General features: G+C 36.5%; 1 pseudogene; it reads left to right on the forward strand.

Moving 5' to 3' along the window:
* The first annotated feature begins 5,056 nt into the window (after window positions 1–5,056).
* Window positions 5,057–24,840, forward strand: LOC138330727 (sodium- and chloride-dependent glycine transporter 2-like; annotated as a pseudogene).
* The last annotated feature ends 1,390 nt before the right edge of the window (window positions 24,841–26,230 follow it).

A 26,230-nucleotide genomic window follows, 5' to 3' on the forward strand; every position in this document is an offset into this window, starting at 1 on the left:
TAACCTGTTATTACAATATTGTTTGCTTTAAGAAACGTTAGTCCCTCACGACCTCTTGTGTCATTTCTAATCTCCTATGTCGTGGTATATCATGAACACCATTAGTTGTCAGCTGATGCTATTAACTGAAAAATACGTAAATAAGATTGACGTTTAAAATTATCTTTACATATGACAGCAACATAGTAGTATTCTTAATTAATGTCAGTAGTGGTATTGTTATACAATCTAAAAATGTTCTTGTCGAAACATCATGAATAATATATTCACTGATTTAAATTAACCTAACAAATTTAATAGTTGGTGAGTAATAACATTGTTAGCATCCATTGATAAGGTGTTCAATGCTTTCAAAGATACGAAGGTAAAGATGGATTATGTTGAGATAATGCAAAATTACGGGCGACAATGTTGCACTTTATTTCCTGAAACTTGCTTATGAGATATATAAGAGGCCCAGAGGGCCTGTATAGCTAACCTTTTTTTTAGTAATTATCACAAAGACTCTTACAATTAGAAAAAAAAACATGGCAAAATTGACTCAATTTGTTCAATTTTGAATCCCAACCATATAATGATGTTATAGATACCATACAAATATGCTATCAAATACATAGGTTCAGAGAGGAAGTAATTTATATGAAAATAGTAGCCAAATTGATCCCTTTTGACCCCGTCCCTCAACCCCCCGGGGGGGTCAATCCCATCATTTGTACAATTTAAAATCCCCACCTTATAAGGATGCTACCATTGTATTATGAGTTCTCTTCCATGCTTAGTTGCACAGAGAAGAGGTCGTTTATATGGTAACAGCTATTTTGAACCTTTTCCTCAAGAACCCCCCCCCCCCCCCCACACACACACACACACTCCCCGGGGTCTGCCCCACCATTTGCACAATTTTGAATCCCCACACTATCAGGATGCTTCCATTGCATTATGAGCGTAATCCCATGTTTAGTTAAAAATGAGAGTTAAACACGAGTTTAAAAATATCAATTTGCCTTCCATGGGTAAATATGGACTAATACATCGTACTAATCTTCGACCTTGATGTATTTGGGTTTTATGCCACGCTTTGCGGCTTTTTGTTTATTACTTGCTTTCATACTAAATCCGAAAATCGGTTCCACAATAATCTTGTGTGATCGAGTGGATATAACATATCATGATGTTTATACACCGGATGTTTATTTAACTCATTGTTAATAATAAAAGTTATTTGAGTAACAGAATAATAGACGTTAATATATCGAGACATATATACATGTACTGTTTTCTCTTGAAGTAAACCTAATCGTAAATCGCATGACGCGTAGATTATAAACGGTATTATTTTGAACCTCATGGCAATGTAATATGGGGGTAGAATGGAGGGGAAACGGGGTGAGATATTCATTTTCCCAATTTCAAGTAGAATCGCATTTAAATTTAACATTATTAGGTACACGTCAAAAATGGACATATTCGAAAAATATTTGAATTGAATTAAAAACAAGAGGCCCAAGGGCCTTAACGGTCATCTGCCTACCTTGGCAATATCTGTATAGGAAATTAATTAGATATGGTGTCACGGTTAAAAAATAAAAACACACTTGGTCATGACCATGTAAGGATCATTTAATGCAAGTTTCAGTCAAACTGCATTGGTAGAACTTAAAGAAGTTCAAAATGTGTTTTCAAGACGGAGGCTTTGGTGGTCATCTTGGTTTTCGGGTCAACCCAACAAATAACAACACTTTGTTGGGACAATGTCAGTATCCTTAAAATTATTCAGACAAGTTCCAGCAAAATCCCACTGGTAGAACTTGAGAATAGGTTCAAACTATATTTTCAAGATGGAGGGAGTGGTGTCCATCTTGGATTTTAGATCAACATAAGATATAAAAACAGTTGGTCACGACCATGACAAGGATCATTTCATGCAAGTATCAGCTAAATCACACTGGCAGAATTTGAGAAGTTCAAAATTCAAGATTTTAGAATATTTGACCCCCTGACCTTGATAGTTGGTCAAGGTCATTTATTTTCACAACTTTGATAACCCTTCATCCCAGCATGCCACAGGCCAAATATGAGTACCCTGGACCTTTTGGTTATTTAGAAGAAGTCATTCAAAGATTTTAGCCTATTTGACCCCTGTGACCTTGAAAGTAGGTCAAGGTCATTAATTTTCACAACTTTGGTAGCCATTCATCCCCGCATACTATAGGCCAAATATGAGTACTCTGGGCCTAATGGTTATTGAGAAAAAGTCATTCAAAGAGTGTAGCCTATTTGACCCTTGTGACCTTGACAGCAGGTGAAGGTCATAATTTTCATAACTTTGGTAGCCCTTTTCCTTCGCATGGTACTGGCCAAATATGAGTACTCTGGGCCTTATGGTTATTGAGGAGAAGTCGTTGAAAGATTTTAGCCTATTTGCCCCTGTGACCTTGAAAGTAGGTCAATGTCATTTATTTTCACAACTTTTATAGCCCTTCATCCGCGCATGCAACAGGCCAAATATGAGTACCTGGTCCTTATGGTTATTGAGAAGAAGTCATTCAAAGATTTCAGCCTATTTGACCCCTGTGACCTTGAAAGTAGGTCAATGTCATTTATTTTCACAACTTTTATAGCCCTTCATCCGCGCATGCTACAGGCCAAATATGAGTACTCTGGGCCTTATGGTTATTGAGAAGAAGTCGTTCAAAGATTTCAGCCTATTTGACCCCTGTGACCTTGAAAGTAGGTCAAGGTCATTAATTTTCACAACTTTGGTAGCCCTTCATCCCAGCATGCTACAAGCCAAATATGAGTACTCTGGGCCTTATGGTTATTGAGAAGAAGTTGTTTAAATGAAAAGTTTACGCACGGTGCACGGCGGACGCCGACGGACGGTGCATGATGACTATGCCAAATCTAGTTCTATCTGGACCATATTTTGTATATTTTAAGACACCCGAGACTATTCAGTTATTTCGATTTCATACAGATATTCCTCGATGGGTGGTTGATGATAATATCAGCTGTAATCACAACGGATTTTATTCATAACTCGACATAACGAGAGGCCCATGGGTCTTAACGGTCATCTGACTCATGATTCAAAACAGCAAAGTTACAGTATAAAGTTCTGAAATAAGTAATGGTCATTTGTTGAACAAACTTGGTAGTCACCTTCATCCATATATATTTACACTTGCTATGCTTGGTCACTATACGCTAATACTAGCCGATTTTGTTTACCATAACTGCATGGTAACATTGAACTTTGAACTTGGTAAGAAAATGTTCTATGCAACGTAAAAGGACTACTTTTTTAAACAAACACATGGCTTTGTTTACATTTTGATGCAACATTACGTGTATATTGTTGTTTTTCATAGAATTTTGGAAAAATGTAAACAATAAATACATGTTTTATATTTATATATGATTCAAACAATTTTTAAATTAACAATTGTATAAAGAAACGGAAAAATATCCCGACCGGGGCGACATGCTTTCATTTTTGTTAAAAATGATGGGTGTCAAATGTAAACATTACCTCTGTGTCTGTGTTCGTCATACGATCGAGTCTTTTTGGGTGGACGGGCGTGAGACCTTCTGATAGAGGTCAGTTATAAACATATCCTCTTGTCTTTGTTCTTTGAGAATTTAATCATGTGTATTATAAAACATGAACCGCTAGTAATCCACGTGTTGACAGTTCCGCGTCACCACAAATACATTGTATCCATCGAACACAAGTGAAGTTGTTCCATCTATAGCCTAGATGGCGATGGATATAAGCGTAGATTATATATAATCACATGGCTCCGAAGGATGTAATATCGTCAAGTCAGACGACAATCTCAAACAAATTTAGCTACTTGAACACTGGTGTTTTGACAACTTCGGAAAACTCCACTGTGTAAGCGTGCGTCAGCCTCGCCTCGCTGCACAATAACGGTCACCGAGTTCACACTCGGGCCGAGACCAAATACTTTATGTTATTACGCTATATATGAACTTTTTGCAAAATTTAATACCTACTTAAAGTTCTGATCTGATTAAATAAAATTATCTCTGAAATTTACTTTGTTTGTCATGTTTATTTTACACTAAAATATTGAACTTTTTTGTCGTCGCGGATGAATAATTCTACCTTACGTGCAGCGTCATCATTCGCTGTTCAATTTAATAAGCTCCTCCCACTTTTGACCGACTTTTATTGAATAATTACGTCACTTTCAAATGACGATTTTATTGCATAAAATATAAATAAAAAGTCGTGTGAGTGTAAATATAGGGATTGGATTTCGTTTTTATGTTAACCATGCTTGTATGGAGCAATTCCTCTAAGAATATATATAACGCGCCCCATAGAATATATTCTTAGAGGAATTGCTCCATACAAGCATGGTTAACATAAAAACGAAATCCAATCCCTATATGGTTGTAACCCATTCAAGGATTAAGGAGGAGTCAGATTTTAAAGCCAAAGTTCAGCAAAGCTCCCATTTTGAACCACCGCCGTTCTATCCCCATGGGTCTTAACTCCACCCAGGGGTCAGACCTAACTCGTTTATATAATATATGATTGTCCTTCCCCCATGATGTTCCACACAAAATATGGATAAAATACATACAAGGATGAAGAAGTAGGATTTTAAAGCTAAGATTAAGACCATTTACCCTTTGGGGCCCCATCACTCAGCCCCTAGGATTCGAACCAGGTCTCATTTATATAAAAATGATTGTCCGTCTCCATCTTTCACTCCACATATGGATAAAACTCATCCAAGGATGAAGGAGTATGATTTTAAAGCTTAAATTAAGAAAAATCCTCCCTTTTGGGGCCCTACCCCTCAGTCCCTGGGGTTGAGGAGGCTTTGTATAAATAGTCTTACGCACGGCACACGATGACAATAGGTCACCCTTCGGTCAGATGACCTAAACATCGAGACAAAGTATAAGATAGGTGTTGTATTGCCCGTGATCCTCATCATTATTTAAAATTATGACCTAATTGACACATTTTGAATGATGTTGTTGTTTCTTTAACTAATTACCAGAAACCGCAGATACAATGGAGAACAGTGCTGTCAGTGTAAAGTGAAACTCCCGTGTAGAATATGTTGTGGCGCTACTGGGGTATTCCATTGGTATGCCGGAATTTTGGAGGGTTCCGTTCCTTATCTACAGGAATGGGGGAGGTATGTATGTGGGATAATTCTGGTGGGTCCGAACTTAACCTATAGAACTGGGGGAGGTATGTATTAGGGGTAACTCTGAAAGGTTCCGTACCTTATATACAGTAATGGGGGTGGTTGTATTAGGGATAACTCTGGAGGGTCCGTACTTCACCTATAGAACTGTGGGAGGTAATGTATGTATGAGGGGTAACTGTGAAGGGTTCCTTACCATATATATAGGAATGGGGGAGGCGTGTATTATTGGTAACTCTGGAGGGTTCCGTACCAAACATACTGGAAATTTATTGACATTTAACCATATTGATTAAATGCACATACTATGATAAATAAAGTTTTAAAATGTAAAACCTTTAACAATTATACTATATATATTTTTACAACGAACAACGTATACATCTATATTTGGCATTGATTGGAGATATTCTTTAATTGTATTCTTAACATTTTCGTGTCTATTGAATATGTCATTTCCAGGTCCTTTTGTCATCGCCTACATCTTATTGGTATTTTTATGTGGACTTCCATTGTACTTTCTGGAGCTAGCTATGTCTCAGTTCTCATCGAAAGGACATTGGGCGTTTTGGGATATTTACCCATTGTTGAGGGGTAAGCTTTTTGATTTGTTAAGTTTTGTTAGGTTTAACTTTTAACAGATAGTCATTTATGGACGTGTAACTTAACAACCGAAGTGTTACGGCAACCGTCCATTGTAAGTGGAAGTAAAGGAAAATGATAATAGAATAATGCTGAAATTAATGCATGATGTATAGATAAGAAAAAAAATCATTTTAATGCACATCTTGGTAATACAGTAAATTTGGATTTTTTTTGGGGTGGTTAGATGTTGCTGTTTAAATTTGGCATTTCCACGTGGTCTTTAATTTTTTGATGCATAACTTTGATCTAAACAAAACAAGAGATCCCTCTGGGATATTGGCGTCCACTAAAGATTGATATGTCTGACAATCGAAAGAGTGATCTTTTCTCTGCTTTTCAAACTTCAACTATCAGAATTTAAGATGGCTGTCTGTCGACCATCTTGTAGACCGATCTATATCAAAATGCAATTTGCACAACTGGGCCTAAGGGAAACATACATATAAAATTTGAGAACGATCTGTTCAGCACTTTCTGAGATATATCGTTATCGCTTGGTGGCGATCTTGTTGACCGATCAGTCCCGAAATGCAATATGCCTAACAAAGGCCCTAGATGCACCTACAAATGGAATTTTAGAACCATCCATTCAGTGCTTTCAGAGAAAGAGAAATAGCAGTAACAAACTTTAACTATCAAAATCCAAAATGGCTGCTCCTGGCGGCCATCTTGTTGACCGATACGTCCAAAACGGCAATATGCACAACTAGGGCCATAGGGAAATTTACATGTGAAATTTGAGTACGGTCCCATCAGCAAATAGCAGTAACACTTTAGCGGCCTGGCGGTCATCTTGTTGACTGATCAGTCCCAAATAGAAATAGCGGTAACAAACTTTAACTATCAAAATCAAAGATGGCTGTCTGGTGTTAGTTTCGATACTTAACGTTTATGATGTCAAATTTTGGTGTGTTAGTTTTGGCGCATTCTTATCAAACGCCAAATAAGCCAAAACGTGACCACATCCAAAATATCCCAATTAACGGTATCACACAATAGGACAAAGCGTATATTTGTTTCAAATTACAACTATAGTTAATACTTCTCATTGATACCATACGACATATTGATATCCGAAACACGTGATATAAGATAGTGCTAAGGTTTAAACAGTGTATTTGTATTTGAACACGCAACTAAAGAAATAATAGCATTTATCGTTTCCGCCTGTCCTCGATAGATTCATCATAGCTGTTATGGGCACATTTCTTCCAAGGCATTTTTGTTAATCTACCTGTATTTCCCTTGGCATTCTTAGCAAATCAATGGCGCTTTAACCTTGTTGTACAATTTATTGACGTTCTGTAGTAATACTATATAACAAATCACAAAATTTGTCACTGCATCTCAAGCTGAAAGGCATATTGCGATTCATATTCACCAGGGCTGCATACTTCCCGTCCAGGAAATAACTCGTCCTCGAGTTCACATGAGTTGTAACAATTCCTTTGCAAGAATTGCAAAGTACTATAGCCGAGTCCCTGCATTGAGGCCAAAGTAGCAGAGGGTTGGCTTTATATATGAAATGCACTATCTGCGCCAAGTATCGAACGATTAAGCTAAACATAAATGCTATCCAGCCTTAGATAGTTATCTAGCGACAATTATTCACAATGGTTCTATGTAAGGTCAAAAATATAAGGGCAGTGTTTGCAACATAGTTTTATATATCTGTTCATAATATACTATGTAGGTTTTGTAATTAATATATAATATCAAGAGGCTCATGGGCCTTCAAGGGATAATTCAATGAGGCTAATTCTGTAATATAACCACGAAGAAAAACATGACGTAAATGTATTGTTCTACATTCCTTATGAAACATGTAGGCAACAACAACAAGAAATATTGACAAATTACACGACATTATTAAGTATTTTAATTGATAACGTTGAAATTCACAATCGTTTATCAATGCGATTAAGCAGGTATAACATGAATGCTACATTTGTATACACATGCCCTAGTCGAGGTCACGTAAGTTAAACAAATGCAAGACATAACCACTGAGGAGTTGGTGAAATTATATTTAGACAAGAACATGCATGTAATAACGTTATCACACTACTGTTAGAGCAATTTGAGTATTTCTAGACAAAACTTTCTTTACTACACTGGCAAGAGCCAGGGTTAGGCATACAAGCCGTCCGACCATAATATTTAATGGCGGATAGCAAGCTAGTTTGAACAATGTACATACATTTCACTTCAGTGGGCTTTTCTGGCATATCACAACTAAAACTAACTAATCTAATTTCCGATATTTTGTAAATTTTAATGTACTCTTAGACTAAATTGTCCCTTGAACGGTCACATGATAATTGATAAAAATTAGCTATGTCATTTACTAGACAACTGATGTGGTTTGTTCACGAAAAAGGAACATAGATCTAATAGGTCTACATACCAAGTTTCAATAAGCTGAGTGCATATTTAGTCAAGTTATCATGTTCACAATGTCCAATTTTCGAACTCGTCTGAGATCTTTCCAATGTTAGACTACATACAAAGTTTCATTAAGCTTGGTGCATATTTACTCAAGTTATCGTGTTCACAAGGTCCAATAAAAATTTAATGCAAAGGACAATAACTCCATAAACTGTCGTATCAAGCTGATTTTCGAACTCAACCGAGATCTTTTAAATGTTCATCTACATACAAAGTTTCATTAAGCTCGGTTTAATTATTTTTACTCAAGTTATCTCGTTCACAAGGAAATGTTAACGACAGATGACGGACAAAAAACTATCGAAATAGGTCACAATGACCTATGGTCAGGTGACCTAAAACGTTTTTGTTCATGTCATATGATATTTTTAAACGAGACCTAGACGTTCAGGGTATATTTCATATATATCATTAATTTATTAATTTTTTGAACCTGACAGTAACGTTTATAACAATATTTTATGACATGCACTTAGGTCTTAAAATATATCCTAACAAACAATTAATATACATGTACTGAATTATATTTAACCCATGCTATATTGATGCATCATTCATTTACAGGGATTGGGATCGCTATAGCAGTCGTCAATGGTGTATCGTCTATAAACACTGCCATCCTAACAACATGGACATTTGAGTATTTCGTTAACTCTTTCAAAGCAGTCCTTCCCTGGACCACCTGTGGCAATGAATGGAACACCCCGGCATGTTATAGGGAGGGTGCACATACATATCCCCGAAATACATCAATATTCATCTCCAATTTGACCGTCTACAGTCACTTGGTATATAATTATTTATTGTACTGCTAGTTCCGTTTAGATATCTTGTTTCTACGTGAAAACTGAAGATTTATACAGTTGACATATATTCTGTTTTAGAACATGACATCCCGGCCGATGGCAGCAGAAAGGAATACGACCATACTTCATCAAGTCGATTCTGCTGATGAGATCTGGCTGTAAGTTTCGCAAGGACGTGTTAAATGACACAGTCAAGATTTCAATGACTATATGTATTTGAGGTAATATGATATAGTAGTATAGTATTCGGCTAGTATACGGAGGGTCCCGGGTTCCAATCCTGGTCTAACTACTACATTTTCTCATCTCCTGTTACATACAGTCGAGACTGTCTTATGTGACTTTCCAAGGGATCATCACAAAAAAGTCACATAAGACAGGGAGTCACTTATAGCAGTCCAAGATCATCCGAAACATCACTGTACAAAAATCTGTATTTAATTGTCTGTAAAATTCTTCATTATAGATATATCAATTACCTGATTTTTTAAAAAAAAATAAATAAAAAACAAGAGGCCCATGGGCCTTAACGGTCATCTGACTATTAGTACAATACAACATAATCGTTTAAAGATTTTAGCCTATTTGACCACTGTGACCTTGATTGAAGGTCAAGGTAATTCATTTGAACAAACTTGGTAGTCCTTCATCCCAGCATGCTACATGCCCAATATCAGTACCCTGGGCCTTCTGGTTCTTAAGAAGAATTCATTTAAAGATTTTAGCCTATTTGACCCCTGTGACCTTGAATGAAGATCAAGGTCATTCATTTGGACAAACTTGGTAGCCCTTCATCCCAGCATGCCACAGGCCTAATATCAGGTCTCTAGGCCTCATAGTTATTCACAAGAATTTGTTTAAATGATTTTAGCCTATTTGACCCCTGTGACCTTGAATGAAGGTCAAGGTCATTTATTTGAACTAACTTGGTAGCCCTTCATCCCAGCATCCTACAGGCCAAATATCAGTACCCTGGGCCTTCTGGTTCTTGAGAAGAAGTCGTTTAAAGATTTTAGCCTTTTTGACCCCCGTGACCTTGAATGAAGGTTAAGGTCATTCATTTGAACAAACTTGGTAGCCCTTCATCCAAGCATGTCACAGTCCCAATATCAGTACCCTGGGCCTTCTGGTTCTTGAGAAGAAGTCGTTTAAAGATTTTAGCCTATTTGACCCTCGTGACCTTGAATGAAGGTCAAGGTCATTTATTTGAACAAACTTGGTAGCCCTTCATCCCAGCATCCTACAGGGCAAATATCAGTACCCTGGGCCTTCTGGTTCTTGAGAAGAAGTTGTTTAAAGATTTTAGCCTTTTTGACCCTCGTGACCTTGAATGAAGGTCAAGGTCATTTATTTGAACAAACTTGGTAGCCCTTCATCCCAGCATGCCACAGGCCTAATATCAGGTCTCTAGGCCTCTTAGTTATTCATAAGCAGTTGTTTAAAGGATTTTAGCCTATTTGACCCCTGTGACCTTGAATGAAGGTCAAGGTCATTTATTCGAACAAACTTGGTAGCCCTTCATCCAAGCATGTCACAGTCCCAATATCAGTACCCTGGGCCTTCTGGTTCTTGAGAAGAAGTCGTTTAAAGATTTTAGCCTATTTGACCCTCGTGACCTTGAATGAAGGTCAAGGTCATTTATTTGAACAAACTTGGTAGCCCTTCATCCCAGCATCCTACAGGGCAAATATCAGTACCCTGGGCCTTCTGGTTCTTGAGAAGAAGTTGTTTAAAGATTTTAGCCTTTTTGACCCTCGTGACCTTGAATGAAGGTCAAGGTCATTTATTTGAACAAACTTGGTAGCCCTTCATCCCAGCATCCTACAGGGCAAATATCAGTACCCTGGGCCTTCTGGTTCTTGAGAAGAAGTTGTTTAAAGATTTTAGCCTATTTGACCCTCGTGACCTTGAATGAAGGTCAAGGTCATTTATTTGAACAAACTTGGTAGCCCTTCATCCCAGCATGCCACAGGCCTAAATATCAGGTCTCTAGGCCTCTTAGTTATTCACAAGAAGTTATTTAAAGATTTTAGCCTATTTGACCAGTGTGACCTTGAATGAAGGTCAAGGTCATTTATTTGAACAAACTTGGTAGCCCTTCATCCCAGCATCCTACAGGGCAAATATCAGTACCCTGGGCCTTCTGGTTCTTGAGAAGAAGTTGTTTTAAAGATTTTAGCCTTTTTGACCCCTGTGACCTTGATTGAAGGTCAAGGTCATTCATTTGAACAAACTTGGTAGCCCTTCATCCCAAGCATGTCACAGGCCCAATATCAGTACCCTGGGCCTTCTGGTTCTTGAGAAGAAGTTGTTTAAAGATTTTAGCCTATTTGACCCTCGTGACCTTGAATGAAGGTCAAGGTCATTTATTTGAACAAACTTAGTAGCCCTTCATCCCAGCATGCCACAGGCCTAATATCAGGTCTCTAGGCCTCTTAGTTATTCACAAGAAGTTATTTAAAGGATTTTAGCCTATTTGACCCCTGTGACCTTGAATGAAGGTCAAGGTCATTTATTTGAACAAACTTGGTAGCCCTTCATCCCAGCATCCTACAGGGCAAATATCAGTACCCTGGGCCTTCTGGTTCTTGAGAAGAAGTTGTTTAAAGATTTTAGCCTATTTGACCCTCGTGACCTTGAATGAAGGTCAAGGTCATTTATTTGAACAAACTTGGTAGCCCTTCATCCCAGCATGCCACAGGCCTAATATCAGGTCTCTAGGCCTCTTAGTTATTCACAAGAAGTTATTTAAAGGATTTTAGCCTATTTGACCCCTGTGACCTTGAATGAAGGTCAAGGTCATTTATTTGAACAAACTTGGTAGCCCTTCATCCCAGCATCCTACAGGGCAAATATCAGTACCCTGGCCTTCTGGTTCTTGAGAAGAAGTTGTTTAAAGATTTTAGCCTTTTTGACCCTCGTGACCTTGAATGAAGGTCAAGGTCATTTATTTGAACAAACTTGGTAGCCCTTCATCCCAGCATCCTACAGGGCAAATATCAGTACCCTGGGCCTTCTGGTTCTTGAGAAGAAGTTGTTTAAAATTTTTAGCCTTTTTGACCCCTGTGACCTTGAATGAAGGTCAAGGTCATTCATTTGAACAAACTTGGTAGCCCTCCATCCCAGCAACATACACGCCAAATATGAGTACCCTGGGCCTTCTGGTTCTTGAGAAGAAGTCGTTTGAATAAAAAGTTTTACGCACGGCGCACGGCGCACGGCGCACGGCGCACGACGACGGACGGTGCATGATGACAATAGGTCATCCTGACCCTTCGGATCAGATGACCTAATAATAATAAAAAAAAATGAATTTTTTTTTTTTTTTTTTTTTAATTAAAAATCATTTAGATCTAGTTATAAATTACAAGCAGACATACATTGATGCTTGGTTTTAAACTTTGTTCAAGAAAAAAATTCTATCTGGAGGGGGTGCAATTTTGGGTTAAAAATCCTCATTTTTTTGCAATAAAAAATATTTGTGTGTCATGGTTTTTCAGACTTGAAGAAAAAAATACAAAAATCACACTTGTCAGAAAACAACCATTGCAAAACAATTGCAGATGTTGTGTAAATTATAAAACATTACTACTGTACAGTAGAGGTACCATTTTAAAACATGGGCTTTATTTTGCTGAATTTTACAAATCTACCGTACACTGCTACCAAATGGCGGCCATTTCAGAAGCCCAAGTCGTGTGCATTTGTTTTTACAAGACATTTTGGTGTTATGAGAAACTTTTGAAGAAAAAATAGAGTTTCTGACTATGGGATGGCAGTTATAATGACTGTTTACTCATATCAAAGAATGAAATTATGTTTGGTCGTAAATGCCATGTACAAAACAAGAAGAGAGTCACCCACGCCAAGCCATAGGATGATACGGTAGGCAAACTAAAACATGCCGATTTATCTAATGTGTTCCGTTATTAATTGTCAATGTTTACCATTGTTTAGTATTGAGAGATATCTGAATGATATTTTTTCTAGCCTTTTTAATAGTTGAAGGCAATTTTTTGTGGGAAAAAACGATCTTTCATGATCTGTCAAAACTGGTTACACAGTAATGTACTCTTATCGTAGTCAACAGTCGATGTTTAGTTCGATGTTCACACCTCTTTATCTATCATAATTATGGCCTCAGACGAATGCAAAGTCGCTCAAGACAGACTTTTTATGATGTTTGGGTTGTAAAAACATGGTCGCTTGTCACGTAAGACAGAGAGTCGCTGAAAACAGACCCATTATATAGCAAAATACGTTGGGGGTCTCAAGTAAGGTCACATAAGACAGGGAGTCGCTACATACAGGGGGTCGCTCAGACAGTCTCGACTGTAATTGGCGCCCAACTAAATAACCCACGTTAGAGGAGTGTAGCGGTATTGGACTGGGTCCATCATCGTTGACCAGGTAGCTCAGTCGGTAGAGCACTTGGTTAGTGTTCGGAGGGTCCCGGGTTCGAATCTCGGTCCGCCCGCTACATTTTCTCCTCTCCTGTTACATTATTAATTGCGTAGGTGAGTTTACAATATAAATATTCAATTTTCCTTGCTATGATAATTTGCATTGGCTTCAAAACTAAGTTTTATCAGCCTATCAGGATAAGTGGCGTCGCCGTTTGAAACGTCAATCCGCCTGATTGGCTGAGACACAAACTTGCATGTAACCGGTGAATCATGATCAGATGCATCTGTAATTGCCACATGGACTGTATCAGTCTCTCTGTCTCGGTTATCGATCAATTCATCTAACTCAACCTGTCTGTTTGCCACTATATCCATCTCCCTTCCACCTCCTGTCATCCCGATCAACATATCTTGACTTCCGTATATATGGAGTAAACGTAAAATCCTGAGGATTCCGTTCGGTATTCCTGAGGAGTATGATAAAGGGATGGGATAAATCATGCGATAAAAGGAGTACGATAAAGGTAAGAATGATATGACTAGCAAAGTCATTACTATATCGTCAATGGTATTTGCCAGTGTTTAGTAGTAAGTATATGATAAAGTGCTACATCACTAAAACATGCCGCCGAAGACCCCAAGCAACACACCTAACCCGGTCATATTATACTAACAACGGGCGAACCAGTCGTCCTACTCCCTTTTTGCTGAGTTCTAATAGGAAACAGAAACTACCACAGCCTTTCTCAAAGGGGCGAGCGCTCAAGACATGGCAAAAATTGAGGTGGTTTCAAGGGAGACGTTTGTTAAACACTTTCCCTTTCCCGACAACCAAGAAGACTCGTGTTGTATAACACATGTGTCAGTGAAGCAGCTCTCAAATCTGCAAATTATTACTACATACTTTGATTAGTGTAGATTAACAATGTATATTGTTATTTTCATATACTGTATAGCGAGTCGATGGAGATTTGTTTTCGCTATTATTGCGGTTTTACTTTATTCCGCAAAATCAAAAATACAATGTGAATTGATATCCATTTCTTGTAATTGAACAAAATAATTATATTGGTTGAAAATCATTTTTACAGCTGTACTGAATCATAAAACACAGAAATTCAAATGTCATGATTTGTCAAATTTTGGGATAATTGTTTTTCACTGGAATGACTAACCTCTGGTGAGTCAAATACTCGTATTCCTCGAACTTTTAACTGGTCCCTGGCTGTTCGAGTTAAAGAGGTGTTACTATACTAGCAAAATAAAAAGTTTTGTTCCTCTCCTATTATTATCATATAATCATCGAGGTTTTTCTTATACAACATGTACACAAACTGACAAATGTGTACCATTTTCTCAAAATTATTCCGTTTCTCATACGATTATGCTCAAAACTAAATGCGCAGATTATATTACTAACATTTCCATCATTAGTTGGCGTTCTACGAAAGTTAAAACCTACAAATAAGTTCAGCTTACACAACTACGAAATATGGACAACGCAAACTGAAGTGCTATTCTGTATTAACGGCTGATTTTTATGTTTTTTTTCTATTCAGACATAGGATACTGAGGATATCTGATGGAATTGACAATCTAGGAACTATCAGTGCTATATTTGTGGTTTACCTGTTTGCAATGAGGCTGTTAGCTGCAATAAGTATTGTTAAAAGTGTGGAAAGTATGGGAAAGGTATCAACTTTCATTTTTGTTTATAATCCTTATTTCATATCAACTCACGATAGTACATGCGATAAAGTAATTTGAAAAATAGATCATTGCCTATAGTGGAAAATTATGGGGAATTGTTAGATCTTATATTGTAGCAAATCGTAGAGCAAGTAATGGAGCACAGTTACAACTCTGATTTTGATTAAATTGATATAACTTAAATTGATATACAAAAAGCTCGTCTTAATTTTTATTCAATGACATCTTAACCTTAACAAAATTATCTAATAAAACATCTTGCAGTTTTTATAATAAACGTTTCATATATTCATCGTTATTTTCCCTCCTTTCTTTTGCCAAACTATCAGTACCTTGTAGATGCTGTACGCGACAGCTCTGCTGCCCGTGCTCCTGATCCTGATGATATGGGTACGAACCCTAACACTTCCTGGGGCTACCAAGGGGATGCTGTATTTCATATCGAATGACTTTACAAAGTTTGCCGATCCACAAGTAAGATACCTAAATTCCATCAAAATTGATAGCTTAAGTCACAAATTTCAGTTATTGCATGGATGAATGGTTGGGAACATATTTATATTGGAATCAATTGAAATGACGAGATGAAAGTTTTTGAATGTTGAATAAAATAATTGGTTATCACACCGGTATATAGAAAATCATCGAGATGTCTTTTCTGTGACCCTTTGTCTGACCTCTAACGTGACCCTATGTCGATATACATGTTCTTAGCCTCGCAAAATATATGAAGATATATGTATAATGCCTAAAACGTGTCATGTATTGTTGAAGCTGTGGATTGAAGCCTTATTCCAAACCTTTTCGACTCTGGGGCCTGGCTGGGGTGGCCTGATGATGATAGGTGCACATAATGAGTTCCGGACAGACTGCTTTAAGTATGTAATTCCTAGGATACTTAGCAACGTTTTTTTACATTTTTAAAAACTTAAATGAACACATATATAACAATACTATGTATGTATAAACTGTAGTCATATTCTCTGGTATTCTTAACTCTCTGAATAATTTATTTAAATGTGATAATTATGTTGGTTTATAATATCACAATGACCAAACTAACAGAGTAGATGGTGTGCATTAACAGAAAACAAAATGTACAACCATTTGTGACGTGTACTCTTTAATCTTTTTGAGGAAAACATATTTATCAATCATCACCAAAGTTACATATTCACCATAAATGGACATGCTTATGTTTTATATGTACTATTTTGAAAAATATTTCGTACAGATTTTCTGTGATTGCGACAACAGCGACCTTGACCTTCGGACTGGTCAATTCCATAGCTGTCTTCTCTGTGCTTGGTGTGATGTCCGAGGAAATTAAAGTTCCCATCACAGATTTATTGACCTCAGGTCAGTCTTTATTCCGTCCAATCCAACGGCTAATTTATTGTCATTGATTTCCACTTTTGTAAATAAGAAAATTTGTGGTACTATTTCATGTATATTACTTCTTTAATGATTTTACAAACGTTATTGTTCGATATTGGTCTACTACTTTTAAAATATTGATTCATTTGTAGGTGGATTTTCGATAGGATTTATAGCCTATCCAAAGGCTTTGAGTTATTTCCCTTTACCCCCAACTGTGGTGTGCCATATTTTACCTTCTCATTCTTCTCCCCGGCTTGGATGCTATGGTAACATTTACCCTACAAAATATTTACTTTCAAGTATTGTGCGGAAATGATGTATCGAGTTGAAATGAAAATATTTACAATTATTGTAAAATACAAGTTCGAAATATTTAGCGTCCATTATAGAATAACTTGTGTAATATGTAAACTATTTTTATTAATGTATGTAGTAATATGTAAACTATTTTTATTAATGTATGTAGGAGTATTTTCAGTTAAAAATACTAATAGTTTCGTATTTCTATTGTTTACAGGCAATTCTTACAGAGCCATTTTTAATGGTTTTTGAGGAAATGTTCCCCAAGAAATTGACCAATCGAAGGCTTCCTTTGTTACCTATCGTGAGCGTGGCTATGTTCCTTCTTGGTCTGCCGCTCGCTACACAGGTATTGTACAACCGAATGTTATAAGATAATTTAGTTATGTTTTGGTGCGCTAGGGTGCTATACGAAAGTGTCTGTAATAGTTATTAATCTTGTTTGTATATTTAGTTACAACTAAGAAGTATAATTATGTATTTATATGCAGCGTAAAATGTGCTGTTGGACCGGAGTGACGTCACACCTACCATTCGTGACGTCAATGTATTGTTTTGAGTCAATGGGTATAACAAAAACAGCTGTTTTCGGGCAACAGATGATTTGTTGGACCCTCAAACAAACTGTTGCCCTCGGTCTTCGGCATCGGGCAACAAAAGTTTGTCCTCGGGTCCAACAAATCATCTGTTGCCCTCAATCCCAGTCAACAACTATATCATGTTTTAATCTGATTGTAAGACCACATTTGATTAGTTCCATGCCAAGGCCAACGTGGTGGAATTATTTCCCTAATATGTGAGTTGTACAATTGAAATAACTTACCTTGATATACACACGTGACTGAAACTCCCGGTGTAATAATGTAATAAAATTCTGTGATAATGGTTTGTTCATATTTCACATTAATGTGTACTATTGTGTAATGTCAGGCTAGGGTTTATATTTTCTTACTCGTGAACTGGTACACCGGAGCATGGACGGTCATGTTGATATGTATGGCTGAGTGCATCGTCTTCGCCTGGATATACGGTAAAGAGTTAAAAACAAAATATTGCTATCAAACCATACTTTTATGTCACGAACCTTTGGTATATTTTTATATTTTAAAACTAAAATGTAAAATATTGGCAATGTGTTTGTTTTATTGTGACGTAACATTCCTCCCTGATAATTGACTGACTTGAATTGCAACTGCTCAATTAACTCTCTTTTAGAACATGAAACTATAATATATAGGTGGTTCAAAACGTTTCTATCAATGCTTATTTTCTAGTATGAGATAAACAGTTTGAGAGCATAATTTTGTTATATTTAATTATAATTAGGTGCACATAGAATAGACCGTGATATCCGCCTAATGCTGAACAGACCACTACCCGCCATGGTCCGTATTAGTACAGCATTTGTCATGCCAGTTTCTCTCACGGTAAGGATTTTAGTCATGTATTTATATAATCAAACAATCACATTGTTAGGTCTTTATTGTTGACATCGGTCCTCTATTATTCAGCTCTCTATGTTTTAGTGATATAACACCATAAAAAGAACAAAGTTTATCTATTGAAAGATACAAATACACGAATATGCTGCCTCCGAAAACAAAACAAAAAGCAAAACATTAGCCCGCATACACACAATATAGTGAAATACAGAGGAGGCCGTCCTTAAGACTACGTTAAATTTAAAAGGACGGTATATCTAACCAGCAAACAGTGTAATATATATAATTAAACACACGTTAGAGGTAAAGTACGGAATACTTTACGCTTATACCGTATTATTATCGAGTATTTTAAAACATTTTACGACATAATTTCAGCTATAATAATGTAGAATTTAAAACAACAATATTTATATTTTGTGACGTTACTCCTCCCTGTGAGACAATAATTTGGTGTTTGACACACTTCATTTCTGGTTATGAGTAATGCTAACGCTGTTTTTGATGTTGACAGTGCCTCCTTCTGATCAGTATATTTACCTACAAACCGCCGTCCTTTGGAGAGTACACCTACCCCGTGTATGCCAGGGCGATAGGCTGGTGTTTTACGCTCTCGTCCTTACTACCAGCTCTAGGCTACTGTGGTTGGATGTTAGCTAAAGCGCACGGGACATATGGACAGGTATCTGATTTTATCAGTTTGCTTAACTTACATTATTTAATTCAATTTCACTGTACATTCTAATATGTTCAATCAGGCCTATTATGTTTTTGAAAGAAATGTCTACATACTAAAGATCGATATTTTTGGTAAACTCTTACCTATCATTTAAGTTCGTTCAAATCTTAATTCATAAAAATAGAGCACGTACTATGGTCTGCTCTCTGACTATTTTAACACACATTTGCACTCAAAAGCAAAGACTACCCTTTCAGACGCCTTTGACACAGACGCGTCGCAAGATACTGGTGATACTTAACGTTACACTAGCGTGACGTCGAACGGCGTTAAATAAGGACAACGGCATGGATTAAAAATGGCATTTAAAGAAATTTCGAATATAGAAATACAAAAGTTATATATGTATCGAATCCTTTTGATATGACCTATAAGACCATGTATATAAAATGTATGTATATACATCTGTATATTGTGTCTGTATCTGACTTTTCTTTGATTTTAATCGAATTAAAGATACCTGCAATGTTTCTCTTGTGCTTGAATGGAGTTTCCAATATTCATGTTGAGGACTAAAATCATATTTTATCTTTATTTTACTTCCAAAATGTACATATGTATAATAACGGTATAAAATGCTAATCTTGTACACAAAGCTGCAGTTAAGATCATGCAGTTAAGCCGTTCTCGGTTTAGAAGTCAAATACGGCGATTGTATTTTCATAAGGCAACGTACGCGTTAACGTTACGATATTTGTTATTTGGCATCAGTACAGTAGTATTTCCTGTAAATAAAATAGAGTACCATGATAAATACAGATCGATAAAGACTAAGTTGAACTCACTATATGAATATTTTAACAAAAAAATGCTTGACTCAAATTTTTGATCATAATGTTCTCTAATTCTACGACCCCGGCAAAAGGGCACTAAAGATAGCATCGTAAACGGTCAAAGGTTTTACTGAACAATACAATATACATGTATCAACAAAAAGTATAGGTGATTTAGATATACTTAATTCGTGAAACGCTCAATTTTGTAGCCACATGCTTCCTGACGATGACAACACAATAAGAGACCAACGATTACTAGTATACATGTATCAACCTTTTAAACTTATTCTGATTGGGGTAGGGGAATGATTGGTGGTTGGTGCAATAATAGAGTGATAAAGATAACCCGGTGTAGTATCACTAACCGCCCATCTCTGGGTCATGAGTTGGAAACCAATGTGGGACAATTACATATAACATGTAGTGACCACAGGTCGATGTTTTTACTTTTGATGCTTTTACTTTTCCACCTACCTTTGTGCGCAGCCAATTAATATGTTATAATAAGGATGTTAATTGAATGAAATAACAACACCCTGACAGTTTCAAGGTACGTGTACATGTACTGTGCCGCTGACGACCACCTGTTTCTTTTACTAAACATAACAATGCAAGTTTGGAATTATATGGATTTTCTTATAGACTAAAAGTTAGAAACCTTTCGTTAAATACGCCATATTAAACCCAGTCTATATTAAAAAAAATGTTCAAAAGTTCAGAAATTGATGAAAGTGTCCGGTACATGACGCTTATGCTTTAATTTTGGTCACCGGTATCCGGGGTTAGAGGGTAATCGGGAGTACACCGGTACCAGTGGTTTTGCCATTTTTCCGACATCGGACAATACGGTCAAAAATTGTCGCACATCATTTACATAAAAAGGAGGCCGTACGTACGGTAATCGTATGGCGTTTGTTTCGACAGAAAATTTTTAGGGGACCGGTGAGACAGTGAATATCAACCGAACATATAATGCTGATCGGTCGATTATCATATGATGTCCGGGCGATAACCGGCCTATTCACCGGACATCATACGAATACCGCTTGAGTATCTTACGGACAACGAACGATACATGTAGTTGTACCAGGCCCGGCCGAATGTCGGGCAGTGTGATTGCCACTCGATTCCCGGAAGAATATCGGACGATATTAAACGAGGGGGAAGGATATGTTGCCGGTTATGAAAATCTACGAGACACCGGAGAGATTTTAACTTCGAGTAAAAATCTTCGGGTACCTCACCGATTATGCCTGAAAGCCTCGGCCACCGGCCGGACATGTCTGGTGTTCGGCCGGGATCAAGACCAAAATGACTAAAACCAAAAAGTCAATGTACAATTAATATTGCATAATTTTAATACTGGGCTACATGTATTGCATGTATAGTATTATGTTCAGGTAAGCATACGCACATAAATTATATACCAATACCAGTATTCATTTGAAGAGGTTATCGTGAAAGGTCACAGACTTATCGTAGTTCCCATTTGTTGAGACTTCTCTTAAGACATCTCGAGACTTCTCAATGTATAGTAATCTTGTCGCCTATGAATTCATTAAATGGAAATACATTTACACATGCACATAAGTTAGATACGGAAGCCTATGCGTGTAATCTATTTTTTCGGTGTTTATAGCTTGAAATTTTAACCAAAGTGTTCCCGTCAGATACTGTCACAGCTTGTATTGATATTTTATTACGCAGATGTCTTGAACAACATTTCAATATTCTGAGGACATTAGTTTGCAGATAAAAATATGTTTACAAGAAAATAAACTATAGCATAAATAGGATAGTAATATCATGACCACAACACTGAAATCGAAATGCCCACAACACTGATAATATAGAAGGTGGTAGGGAGAAGTTGGGGTTTGCACCTTTAGTGCAAGCCTTAGCTTTTTCATTAATTACCGTAAAACATGGTAGCCGTCTAACGTCAATGACTTTTGCAAATAAAATTTTGCTTGATATTAGTATCGGTATCGGGTATCAGTTGCGGAGGGGGTGGGGGTTACAAGTTTAATTGTTATAATTACTGTTCGACTAGTCTTTAGAAGGGCCCATTTTAATTAAACTTAGTGTATTATCATACGGAAACATTTTCAATATATGGTTGTATGAGTGAATGTTGTTTTATGGTTGGATAAACGGCGACGTCATGATGAAACAAGTTTTTACGTATGACGTACAAGTGAACTTGGGACATTTCTATGTAACATGCGGCAATGGATATGTCTTTTATAATTTACAACTGACTTGGGTCATGTTATATATGAAAATGAACAACACAAAATGTACTTTTATATGCTTATAGAGCCAACAACACAAAACAAAGTGATTTTGGTATGAGTCCGTCATAAACGTAATGTTGTTGATTAAGGTCGGGCATATTTGCATTTGGGACATTTGCTTTGGACACGGCAAAATCAATGTAATTAAGATACCGTTTTATTTCTGCATATGATATCTACCTCAGATAGTTTTATTGAACCTGTACTCTGTAATGATTGTTTATTGTCCACTTATATCGTCTTATTAATACATTTCAGCGTAGCTAAACAACGCGGTTCTACTTCTTGATACTAGATGGGACACTTTTGCTCTTTTTCTATTCTACTCTTTTACTACTGAAAAAAGACTCAGATTCCAAAATGCCGTTATCTACAAAATAAGTATATATCGTACTTAAGATGAACGAATTTTAACAGTTTTGAGTGAAAAATTACGAGAGTACCGTGACTTTCTTGCGTATTTGTGCAATCGCGATGTAACATGGGACAACGAGAAAATGACGTTATGTTGACAAATTTCTACGAATTTTTCCTAAATATTTTCTTCATATCTGTCAAATAGTTACATATTTGAAATCTGTGAATCCTTCCGGTTCGTTTGGTATATAATACTTCATATTTAGAAACTTGACTAAATGCATCACGTTTAATACTAAACCGCGAAGTACGGATTACGCGAAGTATCACCAGTATCTTGCGACGCGTCACAGCAATTGCCCTCTTACCTGTGCACAATGCGTAATCAAAGTGACTTGGCTGTCATGGTCTAAATGGAGGGGGGTAGCGTGTCATTAGTATGCTATTGGCCTAAGGTTTAGTTATCGTTATCATATTTGAATTTTCGCACTCTTGTCGTGAATCAACAAAATATCATACGGACTTACAACATATTTTAATGTTTAGCGGATTACTCATCTTATACGTCACGCACCACTGTGGGCACCAGCCAATGAGAAGGCGGATGAGATTTACAGAGACTCGGAACTTTCCGCGGAATTTACCTGGAGACAATTATTCTGGTTTAATCTGACTGGACGTGATGGTATTATTATAAAGGAGAGTGGAAACTCTGTACCCATGTTGTAGATAATCTAATAAAAACGGCATTGTATTATTATAAAGGAGAGCGGAGACTCTGTACCTACATGTATATGTTGTAGATAATGTAATAACAATGACATTTTATTATTATAAAGGAGGGCGGAGACTCTGTACCTTTGCTGTAGAAGATAAAATATATATAACTATTCATATATTTTCTCATCAAAAACGTGATCAGACTTGACAAACATTTTAGTAAACAATCATTCATTATGCCACTATGAGTTTGGAATATGAAATAGTGCCTTTTTATCAATGTTCTTTGGTTTGGTTTAGTTTAATTTATTTACGTTCTATTAATAGCCAGAGTAATTTAAGGACGCCCTCCCGTATGTGGTATCATGCGTGTAAGAATTGCAAGGTGTGTGTTTTGGGAAACTATGGTATATTCGTGTTGTGTCTTTTTGTATAGTATTAGTGGAAATAATACCCTTTTTATAGAGCTATATCATTGAATCATTCTACCGAGGATACCAAGCAACACACCATACCCGGTCACATTATACAGATAGCGGGCTGACCAGTCGTCCTACTTGCTGTCTACTGAGTACTAAGCAGGAACAGAACTACCACGTTTAAAGACTTTGGTGTATCTCGGCCAGGGGGCATAACCCGAAACCTATGATAGGGACATAGGGACGAGGGATGAGCGCTGAGCAGAAGGCAAACAATGAGTGTAAAGGGAGACCTAAGAAAAAAGTGAAATTACAATAACCTTAATTTAGACGTTTCATTATCCTCAAATTTTCCATTCTAGACCTTATTTTATAAACATTAACATTATGTTTATAATGAGCTTTAATCTCGTTACTTAGTAAATCGCTTTGATTAGACACTGATTGTCTCCTACTTTAATCATTTCTTCAAGTTCCTGATCTTTTTTCTTATTACCCCGTCGGTCTTATTCATAATTTTCTAAACTTGTATGTGTAGTTCATTTATTTCAATTGTTGTCATTCCCCACCATTTTGTAGGTTACTCATAGTGTTCCTGTTTGACCACAAAGTTTCGAAAAATTCTGGGGTCATGTCCAATCTGATTAAAATACAAATCCTTATTATCACTACGTTTGATAAGAGGATCTGAGAAAATCCCATTAGGGGTCATGTCCAGGTGACCTTTGGAAATGGCCAATCAAATTGCTACTTGCAAAATTTTGACGGTGAATTTCAGGGACGAAATAGTTTGAAAAAACTGTCAGAATTATTTCGGTTTACGTAGTCATCTCGCCCAAAGAGCACAATAAAGCTAATTGTTTATTCATACAGGGACGAAATATCGTTTTCAATGGGTGTGACAGGTGTAGAAAATGTATCCTATATGAAGACCACGTGGTATAAAGGTCATCTGGACGTGACCTCCTATGGGATATTGTCAGATCCTTTATATAACGGAGTGATTATAAGGATCTGTATTTTAATCAGATTGGGGTCATGTCCAGGTTAAAGTTTGAAAAAGCTGCCTTAATGATTTTCGTGTACGTAGTCGTTTCGGGTCCTCTATAAGGATTTGTATTAAAATTAGATTGGAAAAAATATTTTTAAAAATTCTGATTCTATAACTGATGCATTCATTTTCATACCCCAAGACCAATATTTGCCTATTTATTTTTAATTCCGCAGTTCTCCATTTTGTGATCACTATATATATATATATACACGTAATTATTTTTGAAATAATCATGTCATTAAACAATTTATTACCTACGAAAATATAATCTATTCTAGATCCTGACTTACCCCTTTTAAATGTAAATTTTCTACTTTCGGAATTTATTTCCCTAAATGGTTGCGTGGTTGGATAATTAGTGGTTGTTGCTGGTATCCTATCATATCTATTATTTAACATACATTTCACTCAATTTCACTGTTTTCTCCAATGCTGTTCAGAAATATAGTTTCCTCTCCGCACATGTGTTTAGTGCGTATACATGAATATACTAAATAATGGTGAGTTATCTTTGTGGAAGTTTATTTTCACCAAATACGGATTCATCGGCTACCTTACATAGCACTGTAGGTAGACAATATGTACAATATTCATCGCATTCATTTTAGTGGCGGTGTAACGGTAACCTGAGTAGTATTCCCAGGGGATTATGTTGTTCGTACAATGGTGTTACTTGAGGCACCTTGAGTCTGACTGACCCACCCTCCCAACCTGCCGTGTGATTACTCTTATATAAACAATGTGTTGGACGACATTGGTACAGCTCATTTGCATATATTAAAATGCATCATTCAACGTTTACCTTACGTTTTCATAAGGGAGGTAACTCTAACAGAAAGTAACACTTATTAGTAAAATATGGCTGTCACCTAAATGTGCTGATTAGAGTTCTAAGTGAAGTGGCATTTTTTGATAATTATTCACTGGACACAATTTCGCGATATCTGGGTGGCATCTTTCAGAAAATTTACCTGATATTTAATGTTTTTTTTTAGCTAGCAATCACTTTGTAAAAAAATCTGACAATAATTATTACGTTTCAGTTACATAAATAATTTCAAAATCAGTTTTCAAAGTAATTTTTTATTTTTTTTCTAATGGCAATTTTAAAACTCAGTGTATTACTTTTTTATATTTATAGTAAATGAAAATGAGACGTAAGAACGACAACTCTGTTATCAGAGTTTTCGTTCTGGAACGAAATGTTAACACATTAAATATAAACCTATCAACCCGCTTATTTTCGCGATTTGAGGTAATAAGGAAAAAAACGTTATATTTTTTGCTGAAATTTTGAATGTAAGCTAATCACTCAGCGTGATCTATCGATTGAATAATCACCTTGTAGCTGTGAAAATTCTTTAAACGAGATATTTTTTGTAAAAAGGCAAAATCGGCATTTTGACCACTGGTTTCTGTTTAATCTATCCTAGTAAATAAATTAATAAAGCTGAGAAAGCTAGAACTCTACATATAAAAAGTCCTTGTAATTCTGAACAAAACGGTATTTCTATTTTTGGAAATGTTATATACAAT

The sequence above is a fragment of the Argopecten irradians genome, chromosome 9 (assembly GCF_041381155.1).
Source record: "Argopecten irradians isolate NY chromosome 9, Ai_NY, whole genome shotgun sequence".
Lineage (NCBI taxonomy): Eukaryota > Metazoa > Mollusca > Bivalvia > Pectinida > Pectinidae > Argopecten > Argopecten irradians.